At 33.6% G+C, this 5,894-nt stretch overlaps 1 long non-coding RNA gene across 1 annotated transcript; it reads left to right on the top strand.

The window, feature by feature from the left end:
- The first annotated feature begins 1,269 nt into the window (after nucleotides 1-1,269).
- LOC132059510 (uncharacterized) lies at nucleotides 1,270-5,052 on the top strand. Its single transcript, XR_009415608.1, has 2 exons — nucleotides 1,270-1,959; nucleotides 4,136-5,052. It is a non-coding gene; the product is annotated as an uncharacterized LOC132059510 (long non-coding RNA).
- Nucleotides 5,053-5,894: the final 842 nt, after the last annotated feature.

The raw sequence follows: 5,894 nt of genomic DNA, 5'->3' as shown, positions 1-5,894 counted from the left end.
ATTTAAAATATGAAGGGGTTATTATTTTACAAACCAAATGTTAAGGGGCCAAAGTGGAGCTTTTAGTGATAAATTTGGTTGAGTGATTTTATAAGAGAAAAGCCTTAAGTTGAGTGACTTTATTGATACAAAACAAAGTTTAATGACTTTGCTACATAATTTCTTATAGTTGAGTGATCTTTTGAGATATTTACTCTTTAAATTTGTTACTGTAGTAAATTTTATTTAGATACTCGAACTATTGGATATTTTAATTGAGCACTTGAACATATATTAAATTCTCCTATTAAACACTTTCATCTCATATTTTGAAAACAATTTTGCACGTGCTTTCAAGTGTTCATTACATAGATAACCAAATTATATAAAATAAGCATCCCTTTAGTACGTATTGTTGACACCTAATTGTTGACCTCCCATAATTTATTTTAATTACTCAGAGTCCTTGGATATTAAACGGAGTAAAATATATATTTTTCTACAAGTCAAAATGATTTTATAAAATTATTTAGTTAATATTTTGCCATTTCATTTGGCAAAATAGTCTATAATACTATAAATCATTTGGAAATTAATTTACATATTTTTTGCAATAATTATGAGATATTTTCTAAATTTAATTAAGGGAATAATTTAGAAAAATTATTTATTTGATTGTTTAAATTATCATAAATCAATTAGCAAGCAATTCACTCCATTTAATTCAAGAAATCTGATCAATTAAATAAATTAATCATTCTTACCCCTCAATTCTTATTTTTTGCATACTCTATGTGCATTAGTATTAATCGTAATTAATTAAGCGTTTAATTTTGGTTAAAGTCCGTAAGTTGTTTGTTACATCGCTAATAGTGGCTACAATTGAAATAATCAATTATCAGTCGATTATGGACCCAATTTCATGGCTTAATTCAATTAAGGTCATTTTTGCAAAATTAGCTCTTAGTTGGTCAATTAGTTATAACGTGGTCATAATTAAAATGTTCAATTAATGGACATTGTTTAAATTTGGCTAATGTTAAATTTGCATATTTGGCCCACCCAAATACCAATAAGAATATCCATGAGCATACATGAGTATGAATATCCATGAGTATACATGTATACTCATGTATATCATATATATATATATATATATATATATATGACAAATTGGGCCCCTACCACCTTATTTTGTTGGCCGAGCTAAGTCCGTTTGGAGTTGACCCGGCCCAACATGAACTAAAGGGGGTAAGACCCCTTCCCCTTTTCATTCTTTCCCAAACCAAACACACCCTTCCTCTCTTCTCTCAACAAACGAAAAACCCTAGCGCCGACCCCTTTATTTTTTCTCTCTCCTCGCATCGTCACACATGCCGGAAATGGCAATATTCACGGACCCACGAAGCGTTTACAGCCTTGGTATGGCTCGTTGGGGCAAAGTAATTAATGCTCCACCCCTTTTCTGCCAAAACTCAACTAAACAGGTATTTGTTTGCATTTTCTTCTTACTTTTCTGCAAATCAATGGGCAAAATAGTACCAAACCTTAATGGTTCTTGTCTTGTTTCGTTTTTGAATTGCGAATTCTCATTGGTTCACACGGAACCGAATGGATTGATCCAACTTGGGACAAATTTGACCCTTCATACCTTTGTTGGCTTATATCTTAGCCATTGATTGACGAATTAAGGGATTTGTTCCAAAAAAATTGGCCAGTCCCACATCAAGTTGGGATTAGGGTTTCTCAATTTTAGGGTTGGAATCCCAATTCACAGTTTGCTATGACCGAATATCTGATATTCACACAAAAACTCGAAATACCTAGGGTCTTAGCAATTTGCTTGAGACCTTTAATTTTTCGAGTTAAGTTTAAGTTTTAAAAGTTTAGTTTTTGTTTTCTGGGTGTGTGGCTGAGCAATTTGAGTGGAGGAGCAAGGATCTCAAGTCCATTCTCGACCATTGGCTGCGCCTAAGAAAGGTAAATCATCTTCCTTTAAGTTATTTTCAGTAATTGTTTGAGTGTTTTTAACTGCTTATGTGATTTAGAATAGTTTAGTTCCTGTTTGTAGTTGTTTTACTTGTATTATGCATAATTAATCTTTGATTAGTCTTGTTTAGTTTAGTTCTGTATTTTTTAGCTTTATATGCAAGTTTTAGATCAACCTTGTGCCTTAAGCTTACATGTATTTGTTTGTACTAATCACTTGTTAGTTTAAATTAGGTAGCCTGTTAATCATGCTCCTGTGCACTAGCTTTTTGCATAATTAGTCTGCCTAAACTAAGTCATTTGGGTTCTGTTTTGATTTAGCATTATATAGTTCAGGTTTGAAACTACTTAGCAATAAGGATCAATTTTGTCTCAGTTATGCCTTAAATTAACCTACAATTTGTTTAATCAGACCTTTACATGCCAAGTGCTGCTAACATGTTACTTTAAATCCATTTATTGCTCTGTATGCTCAGTTTTGGATCATGTTAGTGAGTCTATGGTTTCATATGTTCAAATATTGTGATCTGGGCTCATATTTTGGTGTCTTAAATTGCTATGAGTCTGCTTTAGGTTAGTATGACTCTTGAAAGCTTATTCGCACTTGCTCTGCTCAGTTTTAACTAGTTATAGTTACTATGACTTTGTTTAAAATGAAGTTAGTATAATATTAACCTGTTGTTAGTGTAATCCATAGATCCTGTTTGCTTGAGAATGTTATGTGAAGTTCTGTTAGTTGGATCATAGTTGCATATTGACTTATAACCTGTGAAAGCATGCTAATTTGAATACAAATGGCGTGGAGGATCTTGTTTAGTGTAGTCCAGTGTGTGCATATCACTTAAATTGGTTTTTGTGGTTAAGTTTGCATGATAAATCACTTACAAATTTGAGGCACATCTGATTAAAACCCTTTTGCCTAATATTAGCTTATTCATGTAAGATTGCGTGTGAATATCATGTTACACCTAATTGAATGGCTCTATTTTATTGAGTCGTTACTTTTGCATAGTATCATTTGGTTTGAGCCTGTTTAAAGTCCATAAATACTTCCTTTAACCCTGTTTAACACTATCCTATTAGTGAAGTAACTGGTTCTGTGTTTGAAAGGCAGAAATGAAGCTTAAAGACTTGCACATAGAGACTATACCCTTTTTGAAACTTGTTTGTTTGACCTTTAGGACAACTAATGTAACATGATCCAAGTTTGTGAGTATGTGTCCTTATCTTAGATGATACTATGCTGCACTTATAAAAATTGCCTATTTATCCAATTATTCATCTATGGAAGCATGTCTATTATGTTTGCTTGTGTTCATATAAGGCTGTCATTAAGAATAAACCATTTAGTGTGCATGCCTATGTGATAGAAGGGTTTAAACATCTTGTCAGTCCTGCCTGTCTATATTCAGTTAAACTTATCAAATACTCATGCCTCTTAACTAAGTGATTGTGTAATGCTTCTTTGTGAACTTGCTAGTACCTATCTGAGCATGATTATCAACCAACTTGAGTAAGTTAAGGTCTAGTGTGGCATATGTTTAATGTGGTGTTGAAAAGAATGTTAAAACAACTTGATAGGAGTCCATGAATGCCACATGTTAAATCACTCTTTGAAGTTTTAAAATGACATGAAATGTCTTAATCCATAAAGTAGTGCACTGATGGTTTATTTGGCTTTTAACTCCTGTCTACATATATTTCATGGTGTGCTCTTTTTTCTTCCCCTTTTGGTGTTGTTTCCCTGCTTTGTTAATATGGTTTTTGAATGTCCAAAATGAATAAATGTGCTTCCCTCTGGATCTAAATACTGATTTCTGTCTGGATATACAAGAAGTATACCTAAGTATACTGGGTATATACAGTTTTGTATATCATTTTTTTGGTGAATAAATGATTTTATTACCAAACAGTGACAAATTACAAAGCCAACCAAGAGCTGACCACCTGTCTATCAAAGATAATAAAAAACAGACCCAATACAAGGAGCCTAACTACAAACTAGCATCAAAACAAAAGACAGAATTACAATCCAAAAGCACCAGAAACAGTGCATAACTCCTACAAACACACAACAGCAGCAGCAGTACTCAGCACCTCATGGAGCATAATTGAGCCTTAATAGCCATGGTTTCTAGGTCTTGATCTCTCTTCCTCTGATATGTAGGTGTAGTGCCAACTCTTTACAAACTCTGTCTACTAGATAGTGTCCCTTCTGAAATGTCATTTGATTCATTTCCCTCCACATAACATATACCACCATTGCAAAGGAGCAACATACACTAGGACCCTGGCCAGATTTCTTCCTTGCCCAGCTTGCAACCCATTATACTTCTGTATTCCAGGCACCAACTGTCCTCTGAAAACCTTGCCACAGCAGGACCTTTTGCCAAACAGTCCTAACAACAGCACAATCAAAGAATATATGGGAAAAGGTCTCAGTAGCCACACCACAGAAGACACAGAGAGGGTCTATATGTACATAAATACTAAATTTCATTAGTCTATCCACAGTTGCCAATCTTCTCATCAGTGCAAGCCACACAACAAATTTGTGCCTTGGATGCACATTAGGGTGCAAAGTAATATTGTTCCAAGGAACTCTTGGACACTGAGGGAGTAGTGCTACATATATCTTTTTGGCAGAGAATTTCCCATCAGTGATGACAGCCTCCAACCTCTCCTGAAGAGCACCTTGAAGAGCAGGTGCAGCTAGTACAAATTCAGCTCTGTATATCATTGGTGTATAAACACTTGTATATCTAGTATAGGTATGGTATATCACTTATGTGGATTTGGAATTGCTGTTTTGTCTTATAAGTAGTATATATTTGGGCCTGTTTCTTTGTGGTTCATGACTATGTTGGGCTTTTTTCTTGTATTCATTGTGAGTTAGGATCTTTTCCTTTACCTGGGCTGCATCTTTCATCATCCTATTTCAAATTGGGCTTGTGGTTATAATTTGGGCTGGTTGTTTTCTCTATGTATGCCAACTGCTTAAGGATATTGTTATGCATGCTTCGTATATACTTGGTATACTTGTGTAGTTCAATTTATATTAGATGAATGAACAAGTCCTAGATATCTTCTAATCCTTATTTTATTTTTGTGTCCCATGTGATTAAATACCGAGGCCACTTGGGCCACTTCCTTGCATTTGAAACCTGATGGGCCTGAGGCCCAGCCTTATTATTTTTTATCGAGTCTGATGGAATTGAAAGGGAAGCAAATATTTGCATTAGAAGGCCCAATCATGGCTGAAAATGACTTGCATTGTTGAAGGCCCAACTATGGGTGAAAATAGTAACTGGTGGGCTTAGGTAGGCCCACCAACCTAAACTTTCTCCTTTATTTTTATACTTGTATATATATGTACTAGTTATCGGAGGCCCGTGCTGTTCCCGCCAAACTCAAAATATGAAATAATATGTAATTTTTATGAAATAAGTATAATTTGTATTATATTTTTCTACCACATAATTAATTTAATGTAATTGTATGTTAATCATAGCCCCACAAAGATAGAGTTAAGGTTTGCGTACATCCTACCTTCCCCAGACGCACTTGTGAGATTACACTAGGTATGTTGTTCATGTAGGTTAATCATATCTTGTTGATAATTTTTCATAATTATTAAGTCTCTTCGTTATATAATTCGATAATTTTTAAAAACAATATATCTATAAGGAAGAACATTTAGTAGGAAAATTAGCAAATATCAAAAGGATGCAAGTGATTCGATATTATATAAACTAACATGATAAAGTATGATAATTATAAATCGGCGAAGATTATAAATAAAAATTATTTTTGTATTTTTATTAACTTATGTGTCAAGTGTTTATGCTAGTTAAATGTGGTTTTTAACATTAGTTTTAGATGAAATTCAAGAAATAACTTAAATTCATTAAAATGAACCTCAAGAA

This window comes from Lycium ferocissimum, chromosome 6 (genome assembly GCF_029784015.1).
Source record: "Lycium ferocissimum isolate CSIRO_LF1 chromosome 6, AGI_CSIRO_Lferr_CH_V1, whole genome shotgun sequence".
Taxonomy (NCBI): Eukaryota; Viridiplantae; Streptophyta; class Magnoliopsida; order Solanales; family Solanaceae; genus Lycium; species Lycium ferocissimum.
This window is presented reverse-complemented; position numbering and strand designations above follow the sequence as displayed.